The sequence below is a fragment of the Pinus tabuliformis genome, chromosome 3_2 (genome assembly GCF_031772625.1).
Source record: "Pinus tabuliformis cultivar Carrire ecotype Pingquan chromosome 3_2, CPIR1, whole genome shotgun sequence".
Lineage (NCBI taxonomy): Eukaryota > Viridiplantae > Streptophyta > Pinopsida > Pinales > Pinaceae > Pinus > Pinus tabuliformis.
The window spans coordinates 698,000,056-698,015,640 of NC_142302.1; positions in this window are offsets into that span (position 1 = coordinate 698,000,056).

Genomic DNA, 15,585 nt, shown 5'->3' on the forward strand with positions numbered 1-15,585 from the left:
TTGTTGTGAATTTCTTTGATTTTTTGAATGGAACATTTAGTTTCCTCGATAAAGATCATATCTAGAGCTTCTTGTTTCATTCTATTGCTAAGTATTCTTTGTTTTCTTTTACTACCTAAACCTCTGATATTCCAAGATGTGAACTTCATTATTAAAGATTTGTAAAGGAGTAACTGGTTAGGTCTTTCATCTTACCTGAATCTATCATTAGCTTCCCACATTCCATCAATAGCTCGTTCTGTTTTTTCCTTCCTCTTTTCTTTCTTGGGTTTCTAGGAGCTAATCCTGGTGTGGTTTTCATAGTTTTCACACCTTCGTTGCCTTGCCTTTCATTGTTTCTTTGCCTTTCCAGCCCTTTAGCCTAAGTTTTCCATACGAACAGCTACTGTACTCTGTTGAACTCTTCTTGAGGTAATGATTCTACCCCTCCCATGGTTCCAGATCTAGGTGTTCTCTATCAAGAATCTGTTGTAGTTCATGATCCTTCATTTCCATCTCACTCTGGGTCATTTCTTGGTCCATCTCAAGTTCTCCATCACTCAACATTATCTCTTTATGTTTCATAACATCCTATGCTTGTTCCCTATCTTCCTCTTTCTCCTTCTCCCCTGATCTTCCTTCCGTTACCTGATCTACTTTTCATATTCCTTCCTCTTCTTCGAGAACTTGGAACCTATTCAAACTGTCATGTTGCCCTTCTGTTTGTTGTTCCTTTGGCCCCCTTTTACCCCCTTTTCCTCTATATCCCACTTTGTGAAAGCTTTCAGTGTCTTTCATTGTGGTTGCTTTACTTCTGTTCTCTATTTTACTAAGAGGGTAGTCTCTAAATAGGTGCCCATGCTCATGGCACCTGTGACATCTATAAGGAATATGTTCATAATATATTGTTTGTAGCCATTCTTCATAAAAAACTTTCAAGATGACCTCATTCGGTAGGGCTCCCGATAGATCCATCTCCACACATATACATTCGAAGGAAGTGTATTTTCCCCTTCTGGTGGCCTCAGAGGCTTTAACAAAAGACCCTAGTTTATTTAATATGGCAAATAATGATTCCGTTTGCCAATAATCAAGAGGTAGGGAGTAAAGTCTTACCCAGACTAGGACCAAAGTGAAAGTTTCTCGCTCCAGGACAAGATTCATTATCCACAGCCCCATGTAGAGGCCTGCTGCTGCATAGCAGTAGGGTCTTCCTTCAAACACCCTGTCTTTGTTCTCAATATTTTTGAAGACCACAATGAAGAAACACTTTGACCCAAAATATAAGTCTATGCTTCCTTTTGGTTTTCAATGGTATTTAATCCACGCTTGTAATGCCTTTTCAGTGGGCCATAATCCCATGAATTTACAAATGATAGCATAGGTCCGCATGTGGTCCATGTCTGCCTGCAGAGCAGGATAATTTAAAACTACTCTGGGAGTGACCTCAGCCTTGGGTTTACATGGCCCATTTTGTGCCTTGTTTTCTGCTCCTTGTTTCTTGTCTTCTTTCTCATTCTCTTTTGTGCTGTTATCCTCCCTTGGTTTGGTAAAATCTTGATCCTCTTCCATATTCTTTTTTCTTTCTCCTGAAGGCCCTCTGACAGATTCTATTGGTTTCTTACCTCGGCTGGCCACTGCCTGCCTGAAGGAGGGAGTGGAGCTCCCCCATTGTGTGCTTCCTTGGAGCTCAGAAACTTGAAACCCTAGCTATTCGTCCACGTCCTCTGTCTGCCTACTCTCTCTGTTACTCAAACTTATTCTCGTCCCTATTTAAAAATAATATTTCATTATTAATAAATTAATAAATTGCATTTAAGAATAAAAAAATTACAAAATTATATGTATATATAATACAATCGACATGTCTATAATAACCAACGAAACTAATTTTAAAAAAAACCTTGCATTGATTGATAAAACGATAACTCATAAACAACAAATCTATCTAGATGAATATTAAAATGAAAAATGACCTTACTATTTCCCAATTTTCAATGTAAGAAAAATTTAGAGGATTGTCGTGTGGGAACACATGTTTTAAGTCACTTTCTATTCTTAATCATTATTAGTTTTTTAAGTAATTTATACAAATGAAGGGTTGGATTTATACACTTCCCAATTCTATAGATAAACTAAAACAATTAATTTATTTTGTTACTGGTTTTTATACGAAACATAAAACCTGGGGGCGTAACATAGATAATGCCAATAGACCTATCAATGAGGGTTTACAATATAAACTTGCTTTGCTAAGTGATTACTAAACGACGAGAAGATTTTATGGAAGATAAGAATAAATTGATGATTATACACACACTCTTTTGTTACGATAGGTACGTTATTTGAAAGAGGAGAATACTAAACTTCTTACCAAGGTACTATTTTCTTCAAATTCTAGATTCTATTAACATCCATATAATTTTAGGTGTAGGATCTCGATAAGATGATATATACATAACGTCACGGTCGTGTCACAGTTGATTGCCAGAGCCGATGCATCCACTTCTGGGGCAGCATTATTTGTTAATGCATCCATGACAAAATCTCAGTCACTTATGGGGTATGCTACTCACCGCCTTTGTTTCTGTCTATCTTTATCCTATTTTATAATTTATTTGAGAGGCATATTGACAGACTACCTTACGAGAGTATGTCTAAAGGTCCTTGTGACAGCAGCGAAGATGGCGACAACTTCTCCAGCGAGCCACAGTAATGCAGTAGAACTACTTTCTTATATAAGTAACTGAATTTCTTATTCCGGATCAATCCACTATTCATTGCTGCTGTTATACGCATTATAGCAATAAAGAAAATCGTGGTTTGAGATGATCACATATATATTCATTAACATTTTATAGCTCTTCTGTAGCTCTTTTATCACTTCGAAACCTTTTAGCATCTATGCAAAAAATATATGGCCTGAACGCAGAACCAAGTTGACTTTCATACGTCAATATAATAAATTAATTAATATTAAGTTTTTGTTTCTTGTCGTACTGAAAACTATATATAAAATTAATATCAACATATGTTTCTCTGTGATAACCTCCAAACTTTCGAACGCATATATTCTTCCATAGAAAAATTGTATGACATGAATACAGAACCAGGTTGCCTTTTATATGTGACTATAACTAATTTGTTTAGAATATTAAGCTTTTGTACTATTGACAATTATACTTTGATAAGTTTGATATCAACATCTATTTTATTAGTCCTGCTGCTGAAGGCGAGACTATAGCGATAGGTAGATCGTTGACTTCTATTAATTTATTCGTTGACTATTTTTTTTTTTGAGTTATCACTGTGATAACCAAAGTTTTAGAATGACCATTTTCATCTTTCGAAATTTTTGGTTGGAAAAAAAACCTATTTTTGGCCGGAAAAAAAACCCTTTTTTGGCCGGGAAAAGAAGATCTCTTATTGCAGCTTAGCTTATCCCAATGTAAAAATGTTGGGGCAAGTTATACTTTATCTAAAGTGCAGAAAAATGGTAACAATTTATTTGATTTCATGTAATATTAAAATTATATCAAGGTGTTTTTATTTTACGAAAAGTTTTCCATCTTTTTATGGCCAATTTTTTATTTTACGAAAAGTTTTTCATCTTTTTATCGCCAATTATCTAGCTTCCATTTGTCAGGTGCTATCTACCACGGCCTCTCAATTTCTAGCCACTTACCCCAAACATAACATTTTATTAGTCTTCAAAAACAAAACATGAAATACATGAAATTAGTCTTACGAGAGAAACTATCTAACCTTTCTCACTCAAAATTCATAGAATTCATAGCTTTAATATGACCTATGTAGACAAGCACCATAGATAAGGTAGTCGTCCTTATCAAGCCTCAGTCCACTGGCAACAAGTACTCGACTAAAAAAAACATTATTCAGAAGAAAGGGTGTAAGATTTTTCCAGTGCTAGTCCGAAGAAAGGGAATTCATCGGTTCATATGGCATATGCAGTCATGGCCTATCCAGTCAAGTGCCATAGATAAGGTAATCATCCTTCACAAGCTATACTCAGTGTAGTAGCAGAAAAGACTCAACTAAATGAAACATTGTTTAGAAGAAAAGATGTAATATTTTGTAGGCGCTGCTAAAAAAAAAGGTTGTGAGCTTGTGCAAGAAACAAATGCTACTAAAAGTAAATATTTTGCAGGTAACAAATGCTACTAAGAAAAAAAGGTGGATGGGTGTAAGTTTTTGTAAGTAGTAACAAGAGAATTCTTGCAGTCCTCGCATCCAACTAACCCAACGATCCCAAGTCCTCACATCCGACTAACCCAACGATCCCAAACACAGTAAGCAAGCTCCAACTTTTATATCCTATGTATGAACATTATGTATTACCATTTCTATATCTATTTAATAAACATAATACAAGCAGTGGGCCGTCATGTACAAGCTAGTATAATCAATACTATTACCACATTCCATTTTTACTGACCTGTTAGATATAAAGGTGAAAAGTTTAGTACGAAATTTTATTTGAGGGAGATAAATATAGCCCTTGTTGAGAAACCTGAAAACCTAACTGGCAAGAGGCTTGGTTGAAGAATATGAATTTATGTTTTGAGTTGCAGAATTACTTCAATAACCAAAAGGCTTCGTTGGCCATCTTTTAGCTTAAAACTTTTCTCTCTTCCCTTGGCTGTACCTTTTTGTTTGGGGCAGATGCTTTAATGATTTATTATTCACATTGTTCTTTCTTCATGGATGGCTCTTAATTGTTACCGGTCATGACCTTCTTTGCCTCCAATATGAGTCATTATTTCCTGTGGCATTTGGCCTGTCGGGCCATGCTAAAAATAGCCTAGTATTGAAGCTAAATTCTTATCCCGGCCATTCAAATTCCATACCGATGTTGTGAATAGCCCAGCATTAAAACCCTTTCACAACATTAAAACCCTTTTACCTCATAGTGTCTTTTTCCCAAAGTTAGAACATTGTAGTGATGAGTTTTCCCTGAAATCACTTACTTGTTGCTTAGGTCCACAATAGAATATGAGAATTTTAAGACCCCTATACGTCCCTGAAACTACCACATGAGTGTAAAAATGGCGCACCTCTATCCATCAATAGAGGTAGACATAATAATGCTCTGTTGTTTAACACAGGTCTTCTAATACGTGAGCCTATTTATTCCAAAGGGAAAGGCTCTGGTGAAGGGTGGTCGACAACACTATATCTTGTCCTTTATTCTTATGATTTCAGACACATTTGTTAGCAAAGCCGGTCCTATATCTCATCGTTTCTTACATGTGACGACAATGACATTTGTTTGCAGGAATCTCTTATTAGTTTGGATGCATTTGTTATAGGCGAGATGAGTATGGATGGCTCGTGGTTCTATTAGACATTATCCAAAATGATTATTCAAGAGCGCGTGTAATCCATGAAAGTGGTCCACGGTAGTTGGGTCTCCAAATGGCCGCCACGAATGTTCTATTCCATGACTCAACTGTTTTTTAAATAATATTTATTAAGTATTTAAAATTTTTATTAATATATTTAATATTTTGCTAGTTCTTCATCATTAAAGAAATTTTAGTTTGAAAATATGAAAATTGTTGGAAAGGCGGAAGAGACAAAGCATGAATTCACACATAAAAAACGAGTTGTTGCTCTTCTATTGATCACACAAAACATGATGATTATAATGAACCAAGTGAAGGGTATTTATCCTTTTCGACTAACGACACGTCTTGACATGCATGCACATGCAACGGCACATCTATCACTTAACTTGACTTGACTAACACTCAAATAGTCAATCACTTAATCACTCAGTTAGCTGACTCTCTATGTTTAGCTAACTCCTCATTTAGGAGTAATTATCTTATTTTAACACTCCCCCTTAATTACGACCACTAAACTAAAACATGACTCATGACAACTCAAACATGCCTACTAGTCTATGTCTCAGCTAGGCTTAGAACACCCAAGTTTCTTCTATGAAAATCAAACACATCTTGTGCTAATGACATAGTAAAGATATCAACCAATTTGATCACTAGATTTACAAGGCTTCAAGTGAACTTCTCCATTGCTCACAAGTTCTCTAATAATGTGATATCTAGTACCAATACACTTTCTCTTCCAATGAAACACATTATTCTTGGATAGTGCAATCGCTGAGGTGTTGTCACAATATATTACTGTTGATCCTTGTTGTTTTTGCTTGAGCCTATCAAATACTCTTCTTAACCACACTGCTTGACATGTTGCTGATGTTGCTGCTACATATTCTACTTGTGTTGAAGAAAGTGTCACAATGGGATGCTTCTTAGATGCCCATGAAATCACACCTGAACCAAGGTGGAACAAAAAACTAGAAGTGCTCTTCCTATCATCCAAACTCCTTGCAAAATCGTTATCTATGTATCCAATCAAATCTTTATTTTTTGTGCTTGTATACATTATGCCACAATCCCTAGTTCCTGCTATGTATCTCAGAATTCTTTTTCCTGCACTCCAATGTGTGTCTTTTGGAATCTCCATAATTCTGAAAATTAAACTCACTCCTCGCATGATATCCGGTCTTGTAGCTGTGAGATACATGAGGCTGCCAAGCAATCTTTTGAATAAAGTTCGATTGACATCTGATCCTTCATCATCCTTTCATAACTTTGTACCTGTTGCAATTGGTGTAGGGACAGGTTTGTAATTTTACATCCTGAATCTTTTCAATAAATGTTTGGAATATTTATTTTGACAAACAAAAATTCCTTTTTCAGATTGCTCAAATTCTATGCCAAGAAAATATTTCATGAGACCAAGATCTGTCATCTCAAATTCTTTCATCATGGCTGCTTTAAATTCATCTATGTCAAATTCACCTGTAAAAATCATGTCATCAACATATAAGTAAAAAATCAAAAATTTTCTATGCTCATTTACCTTTGTGTATAAGGTAGGCTCAATGTTGCTTTTGCAAAACCTATTCTTAATCATGTAGTTGTCGATTTTGATATACCAAGCTCTAAGCACTTGCTTCAGTCCATAGAGTACTTTCTTCAACCTGTAAACTTTCTCTTGATTAATTTCAACTTCATATCCTAGAGGTTGCTGCACATAACTTTCTTCTTCTAGAACTCCTTTCAAGAAGGTTGATTTCACATCCATCTAATATACTTTCCACTTGTTCTAAGCTGTTGTGGCTAGAACCACTCTTACAGTATCCAATCTGGCTACTGGAGAAAACGTTTATCCAAAGTCTATTCCCAGTTGCTGCGAGAATCCTTTTGCTACAAGTCTAGCTTTGAATCTGTTAATTTCACCTTTCTCATCCAACTTTGTCTTGTACACCCACTTCACACCAATGGGATTTTTATCCCTTGTTAAATCAACCAAATCCCATGTGTCATTCTTTTCAGTAGCTTCAATTTTTTCATCGATGGCTTGCACCCAATTTTCATCTCTGGTTGCTTCTTCAAACGAAGAAGGTTTGAATGACAACAATGCAAAATTTGAACTAACATTCAAATCATCATAAATATCTTTCAATCTTCTTATATTTCTCTTACCATTGCTTGATTCATCACCTGATTGGTTGTTGGGAGAATCTCGATCTGTTGATCTGCTTGAAGATCCATGCTGCTCTAAAAACCTTGGAGTCCTTGTTGGTGTGGCTCTGTTTGGTGTCTTAAGCTATGACTATTACTGCTCCTTTTCTGCCTCTGTCACAAAAAAATTGAACGTAACCAAAAGGTGGTGTCACAAAAAGTATAGGTGTTGTGGTGACATTCAAGGTCTATCATGAATAATGATTATAATGGTGGATAGTCACTGTCACCATTTCATATGAATGAGAATGATTTATTGTGATGGAACTTTCATGACTGTCACTATTGACACATATATATGGTGGTGTTCGTTGAATGTCACAATTTCATATTTTGGTGAGGGTCAAAAAATGTCACCATAAGCTCATTGGTGATGGTCAAAAGAGCCTTTGTCACCAAAAACTAAACATCACCAAAATCTGCATCGACAAAAGTATAGGTGTTGTGGTGACATTTAGAGTGCGTCACAAATAATGATTATAATAATAGATAGGGACCGTCACCATTTCATATGACCAACAGATGTTTATGGTGATGGACCTTTCATGGCCATCACTATATATATATATATATATATATATATATATATATATATATATATATATATATATATATATATATATATATATATATATATGGTGGCGTCTATTGACTGTCACCATTTCATATTTTGGTGAGGTTTGAAAAATGTTACCATAATCTCATTGGTGATGATCAAAAGAGCCCTGTCACCAAAAATTGATCATCGTCATTCCATATGAATATCAGGGCATGATGGAATTGAACCACCAACCTCCTTCTTGTAATGCAAGTGCTCTTCCATTGAGCCAACACCCTTTAAAGAATTAGACTTTAAAAAATTAGACCTTGAAACTTCATAAATTGTAAATTATACAACTTTATATAAATTATAAAACTTTGTAAAGTCTTGGAAAATATTTTATTAAACAAGGAAAATAACATCGATGTTGCAAATCCTTACCTAATGGTTATGGAAGTTATGAAATGTGAGTGGAGGGAAAAATAGTTATGTATAAGATACTCAATATGTTTAGTTGAATACTCAATTAGAAGTGAAACTTTGAAGAAATTTAAAGCCTGTAAATAACTTATAATTATCAAACCTATAATTTGCAATTACACCAGAAATTTATTTGTTACCTTGTGAATCATGTAAATATGTTGTGACAACATAAAATGTTTCCTCTAAAACACTAATTTTCATGCCAAAAAGTAAAATACTTTGGGCTTATATGATGGAATTATGAATAATGAACTACACGCTTGAATCCTACTAGCCATGGGTTCCAGAAAACTAATTGGGAGTGCTTCTCATTATTAATTAATTCAAGATGTTCAAATACAAAGATCAATAATGACCCTGAAATTAAACCACTAAACAGATGTTAAAATTGTAAGCCCAATGTTTGGCTAATATCTATGACACCCACAAAATGTCCAAGGGGCATTAAAATTCTTCCAAATCCACACCAAGCACAAGTATCCAAAAATGCAATTGCATGGATACAAGGAAAGCACTCTCTACCTCTAAATGATAACTATGTCCTCCCACAAGTACTTCAATTGGAAAAGGGGTGTGAGGACAAGAACCTCAAAGCAAAAAGAAGTACACAATACAAAAATACACTTCATCCCCCCTCTACCTTTATGGAATAGATCTATGGTAATAACAAAAAGATCCAAAGAGAATCGGAATAGAAATTGCCTCTAAAGGTCCAAAGATACATTGAAGGAATATAATATTTGTGTCTTCCAAGCCCAAGCATGAAAAGTGACACCTTTTATGTAATTATGTTGCTTTGTCTTCATGTAGATAAACGCGTTGAATTATTTTGAGAAAACTTTGCAATGTTTTCCATTGACATGCTTTTATTATTTTCTAACACGAGGATATGTTATATTTTAGGAATTTGATGCTTCTCAAGACATTTCAGATGCTCTAATAATTCCACTGAAAATATGTAAAGTGCCTATTCATAATGCTAAAGCTAAAGTTTGTGTTGAGTTATTTTTTGGCCAAAAACAAAATTCAAGTTCAACACAAGTTGCATACTAACCAAAAGCAAGTTATGCATCACTTAATGAGGGAAATCAATTATTTTGACAGTTAAGCCATTCATGATCTCTTAGAGTGATCAATGATTCATTTCATGATCTATTTTTCTTACTATATAAGGTCAATGACTACAGCATCTTGTTTTCTATATTGATTTCTTGTTAAAGAGATGTCTCAATCTCATCATGAAATATAAGAGGATATATTATGTTCAAAAATTTGTATACTATCTACAAACTATAAGAGGTTTTTCTCTTACAAGAACCATAGTTCAAATAACAACAAAAAATTTAGTAAACTAGATTGACTATTTAGTGGAAGCTTATGGTTGGGCTCTGCATTTTACATGTTCCTGTTACTTTATAAGGGCTATAAGGTCCATGGTACAATGAAATGTTAAATCATTGCAATGTAGTTGAATAAAAACAGTTAAACTGGAAACTGGTAGCTACACCAAAGTAATAAATTCATATATGAATTTATATATAAAAATAAATAAATAAATAAAGAATCTTGATTTTGGTAGCAAGTGGAAATAAATCTTACCTTTGTGTTTCTTGGTTAAATGGGAAGTTCCCTTCTCATACTAATTAAAATGTACAACTCTAAACTAGGTCATATAATTAAAATAAATTCTAGTAGGTTCTATCAAGAGACAATACATCTTTACGCATATTCCTTCTAGGTACATGTAGTGGTCTGTTTCCATTTCTGTCAGGTAGCATAACTACTGTTGGGTCAACTTGAAGTAGTTCCTTCACCAAATCAAAGTAGTTGGATCCATTGGTTACCATGTGAGTTATTGTATGACCCTTTCTATCTTTTCTTTGAGCCATTTGTGGATATTTTACTAGTAAAGCTCTCACAATAACTGTGTAACCACTTCTTGCAGCCATATGCAAGGTATTCTTGCCATTGCTTCTGCCAATCGCTATCAATTGGCTATCTCTAGCAAGAAGTTCATTAACCACCTCAACATGCACCTTAGTTGCAATGGAAATAAGAGATGTGGCATTTGATAAATCCAAAGTTTTTCTCAGATCAAGGTTTTGGTTCAGAAGCTCGTTGACAACATATGTGTACAATTTATTAGTAAACTTTTAATGAATGTATTACGATGCATATATGTATATCAACATTCATAATATGTGATCCCATAAACCAATTCAACCTCAATAGATCAAAAAATGAATTCCACTATTTAGTAGTCCGCAACTCACATGCGTCAAAAGAGAAAATGGCATAAAGATTTCTTACATGGCATGCTAGATAAAAAAATTAGGCACATAACATAAAATAAGAATTTGATTTCACATGCATTATTTTTTTGAAATTTGACCTAAGAATTTCTTTTAGTGGGTTGTGAAGATATTTCTTCTATTTTGTCTCTCCAATGACACCACATAAGAATCATGAAATATTCGTAGTCTAAATGGTAATTTCTCTTACAAAACAATAGAAATAAGCTCGAATATTAGTGTTCCTAAAACCCAAGTGGAAGGATGAAGGTAAAGAAATGGCTGAGGGGAATGCATAATGCCCCAAAAATAGAAGATGAGAAGGATGCAACTACTGAAGTTGAATCAAATAGGAGTTAGCAGGAGGGATTTCAAGAGGAGGCAGGGACCAAGAGAACCTAGGTCATTCCGAAACCAAGAGAAATACTTTTACTTTGAAAAAGATTTGCAATATAAAACTTGAAAATTTCTCTTAGGAATTAGGTGAGAAGTTTTCAAAATTTAATGGGACTATGATCAATCTATGGAGTATAGTAAAGCTTAGAACTTATCCATGGGGCATGGAAAAAGAAACACAACATCTAATATAAAATAAAATTAAATAACAAAATGGGTTGATGAACAAATGTGCAATTGGACAAGGTACTAGAAAACTTGTATGCGACATGAACAAAATGAGTGCATTGATTTACATTCTCAAGGGAGTGAAAGAAAATTTAGACGGAGAATGAAGAAAAACTCCTTAAGTTGCTAGAAAAATACCAAAGCCTTGACCCAAAGCATATATCCGTTAGAGAAGTTTGGGTTTGAGCAAGGAGGCTATACCTGTAATTTTTGGATTTTGGGGTTGCAGTTAGACTAGCTTCTTGTCTCGGATTTTTGTTTAAATAAATAAAATTATTTCTTTTATCGTTTAAAAAGAAAATTTGTGCCAAAATATGTTGCTCTACTTGGCTCCTTTTGAAAAAGGACCATGGATTAATAATATTTTAAACCAATCAGATTAGGAGCTTGTAATTAATACATGGTGCTGACTCGTGGCATCTAGGGTCTACTAGAGAAAATATAATCATAATGAATTTATTTTTTCACCATGAGAAAAGATATGTGCATGGCCCAATGCTAGAAAATATCCATCCTCAAAGGGGGTTTCGTATACACCAGAGGTGACAGAGCCCAAAGAGTGAATTCTATTTTTATCGATACATATCCAATGAATGTTACAATAGGTTCATTTATCATTATATGTTCTTCATATCTCTTAATTAAATAGTCACATTGTTGTCTCTCTATTAATAATTATTAAAGGAAGATATTATTATTTATTCAGTTGTGATTGTCCTATTCATAATTGCCAATATGGTACGTAATATCTTGACACAGTGTTTTCCATTATGCTTATATTTTTTCTCAGCAGAGAGACTATAAAATATGTAGTGCCATGCCACTATACACTACTCATATATTCCCATAATGGACTTCACATTTCTATTGTCCCTTGTCAGAAATGTGAGAAATATCCATGGTATAGGACATCAAAATAACCTAGAAATTTTGTGTATGCTACAATTAAATGTGTCTAACTAATTATTATACTCAGAATCATCTAGAAGCCCCACTGCATAGTATTAAAAGTAAACTTAATTGACACCCCAATGAAAAATAATTCCCCAACTCATCTCTATAATAATAGTAAAGACCATCTTACTAGCAACAGACCACTATCCTATCATTCATGCCTAACTAACCTTTAGAAGAAAGATAGGGAAGCGTATTATCAGTTCTAATTTCCATATCATTGCATGATTAGTTTACAAAAATCATCTTCTCAAAAGTGGCATGTTAAAGGGATTTCGTATATATGTTAAGTACAACACTTAAGATAGATCAAAATACAAAGAGAAGAAAATGGTCAGGAAAAAAATTGGATAGACAAAACTGTGAATGGAAAACTTGTCCTTCGAGCATTCTAGTAGTGTAAGTTGACATCTAGCATGTAACCCATGTAGGGAAGGCTGACAGATTATAAGATTTTTCTAATTTATAAAGTTCAAATCTTACATTTCAAATCTTAGTAGATGCTTATAAATCTTATAAATTTATAAAGTTCAACTTATAGGTTTCTAGGTTGCAATGTAAGATTCATACTCAGATTGCTAGTGGCATACACATGAAATTTAAAAGGTTCCAATTTGTCCAACACCTAGATCCATATCATATTCTCTGAGGAAATCTCACCTATAACATACATGAGCAAGGCATAATTATTAAGATTTTCAGAGGCACATTTGTATTCAATAATATGAAAAAATAATCATCTCTAGTTCAAACTCAGTTTGCCGTAGACTTTTAGGACAAAATTTTGGGTTAGATTTTGTGTTGCCATTTCCACATGTAGTAGGAGCTATAATAAGTTGTTGTGTGATCCATATAATGCTAACCACCCAAAGGGTTGAAATTTGCAGGCCTAAAACAATAGAAAGTACACATTGAATAAATTCTAAATGGACACATTAAATCTAGATTTTATACAGAAGCACGAGCAAACATTTACCCTCATCCTCCATTGACCCTAAGTTCATATATTTAATATTTTTCCATCATAATGAAATTTACTTAATATTGAAAACAAAAAGGAAATAATTTCCTGAATAATAGTTTCGGATCATATAAAATTTGTTTCAGATTATTGTATATTGGCATTGGTCATATGACACTATAAACAGAGAAAAATTCTATTAAATGTTTGCATACCTAAGTGCTTGAATACCCTGTTGAAAAAAACCACGTGATAACATTACTCAATTAAAAATAAATCAATAAATTTATGAAGTAAACACCTATATTCCCCATGAGAGATTTACTTTTGTGCTAGCAGTTAAAATTTTTGAACTACTCTAGTCTCGCAACATGTCGATTGAATCAGAAATATGACCCTTAGATGTAACAACCTTTTTTCCCTTTTGAGTTCAACATGTAGGAAAAATGGTAGAAGCCACACTTGCAACCTTCTTTATTCCCTTTGCTCTCCTATCTATTCTTTCCATTGGTCAAGTGGATCTTTCTTTTATATTATATCTCTTATGCAAAGGGGATATAGAAGAGTTGGATGCATTTTGTTAAAATATATGACACTCCCTTCCAATTGCAAGTGTAGAACTGGTGGAGCTTGAATATTGAGATTCACATTCCTCCTCTGAGTGAATTACAAATAATTGAACTCTTTTGGAAAAGTTCATATATTCAAATCATTCCATTTCAATGAGTATATCCTCTCTAATCCTTAATAATTGCACCTCGGAAGGAAATTCCTTCAAGTACTCACTTTCTTATGGTGTTTGAACTTCTAAGAAAGAAACCACCTCTCTGGCATCCTTCATAACTTTTTTTGCTAAAGCCACAACTAATCTATTAAACTGGGAATTAAAAACATGGCCTTTTCGAGGAAAACAATTTGAATGGATTACAAAATCTTCCTAAGGTTAAAAAACTCTGTTGAAATTATAGATCAGACAAAAAAAATTGTGATTATCCCATATTCCTTTTTTTAGCATAGTCTGAACCTATAGGTATTCTGTGACCAAACATATTGCAAGAAAAAAATATTCCTTAAAGTACCTCGAAGTTGATGATCTTTCTGTGAGACGATCATTAGGTTGAAACATTCTACTTTTGTAATTGGAAGCAACATGTCCATAATTATGACATATAGAACATTCAAAATTATTGATCAGAGGAGATAATCGATTAACACTTGTATAGTTAGGAGTAAATGATTTCCTTTAATATTTTATTCCCTTGGTTGTTAATGAGGTTGACTTCGTATCTCTTTGCTAAGCATTTAAGATTTTGCATTAGAATTCCTTGCCTCAGCTTGTGAACTGGATTATCCTTCAACAATTTCATGAAGACCAAGACCATATTTTATTGTAGGAGACCTTTGATTACTAATAATATTATCCAAAATATTTGTACTATATTCAAATCGTAAATGTTAATCTTTTTCTTCTAATTTACCTTTTAGGATATTTAACTCGACCTAATATTTCTTTTCCTTTTCTAGGTATTGCTTCTTCATAATTTTTTCAACATTTCTTCCTTCCTCCATTTGTTGTTTTAATTTGAGAATATCTTCTCTCAGCCCATTTTCTTTTCTTGAAATTCTTGAAGTAGTTATTCATTCCTCTTATTTGTTTTTTCAATATTTTCTTTTACAGGGGAAACCTCAGCGTCAATACCTTCACAATATTGGTTAGATATCATTCTAGCACGATACTTGTCATCATAATCCTGCAAATTATCATTAATATTAGCAATATTTTTTAGAGCAAAATCAAGTTTTGTTCTAACATAAAAAAAAAATATTCGAATTTGTATTCTTTTGAATCAGCAACTCCATCTGTCATTTTGGACACATTGCTAGATATAAGATTACCCGAGAAATATTCCTTTCGTTCTTCTTCATGTTTTTCTTGTAGCTTATCCCACACTTTATTTGCAGTAGTATAATGCATAACCTTATTCCATTTTGAATAAGATATGCTACAAAAGATTTTACTCAAATCCTTACTGTTCTTTTGAACTTCCTTGTCTGATGGAGGAAACTTGGTGTAACCATTGCACAGTAGGTTCCATACATTGAGATAGGTTATAATTCATATTTCCTTCCCATTATCGATAATTTTCCTTTCTTAGCATAGGAAAATATGCATTGTCC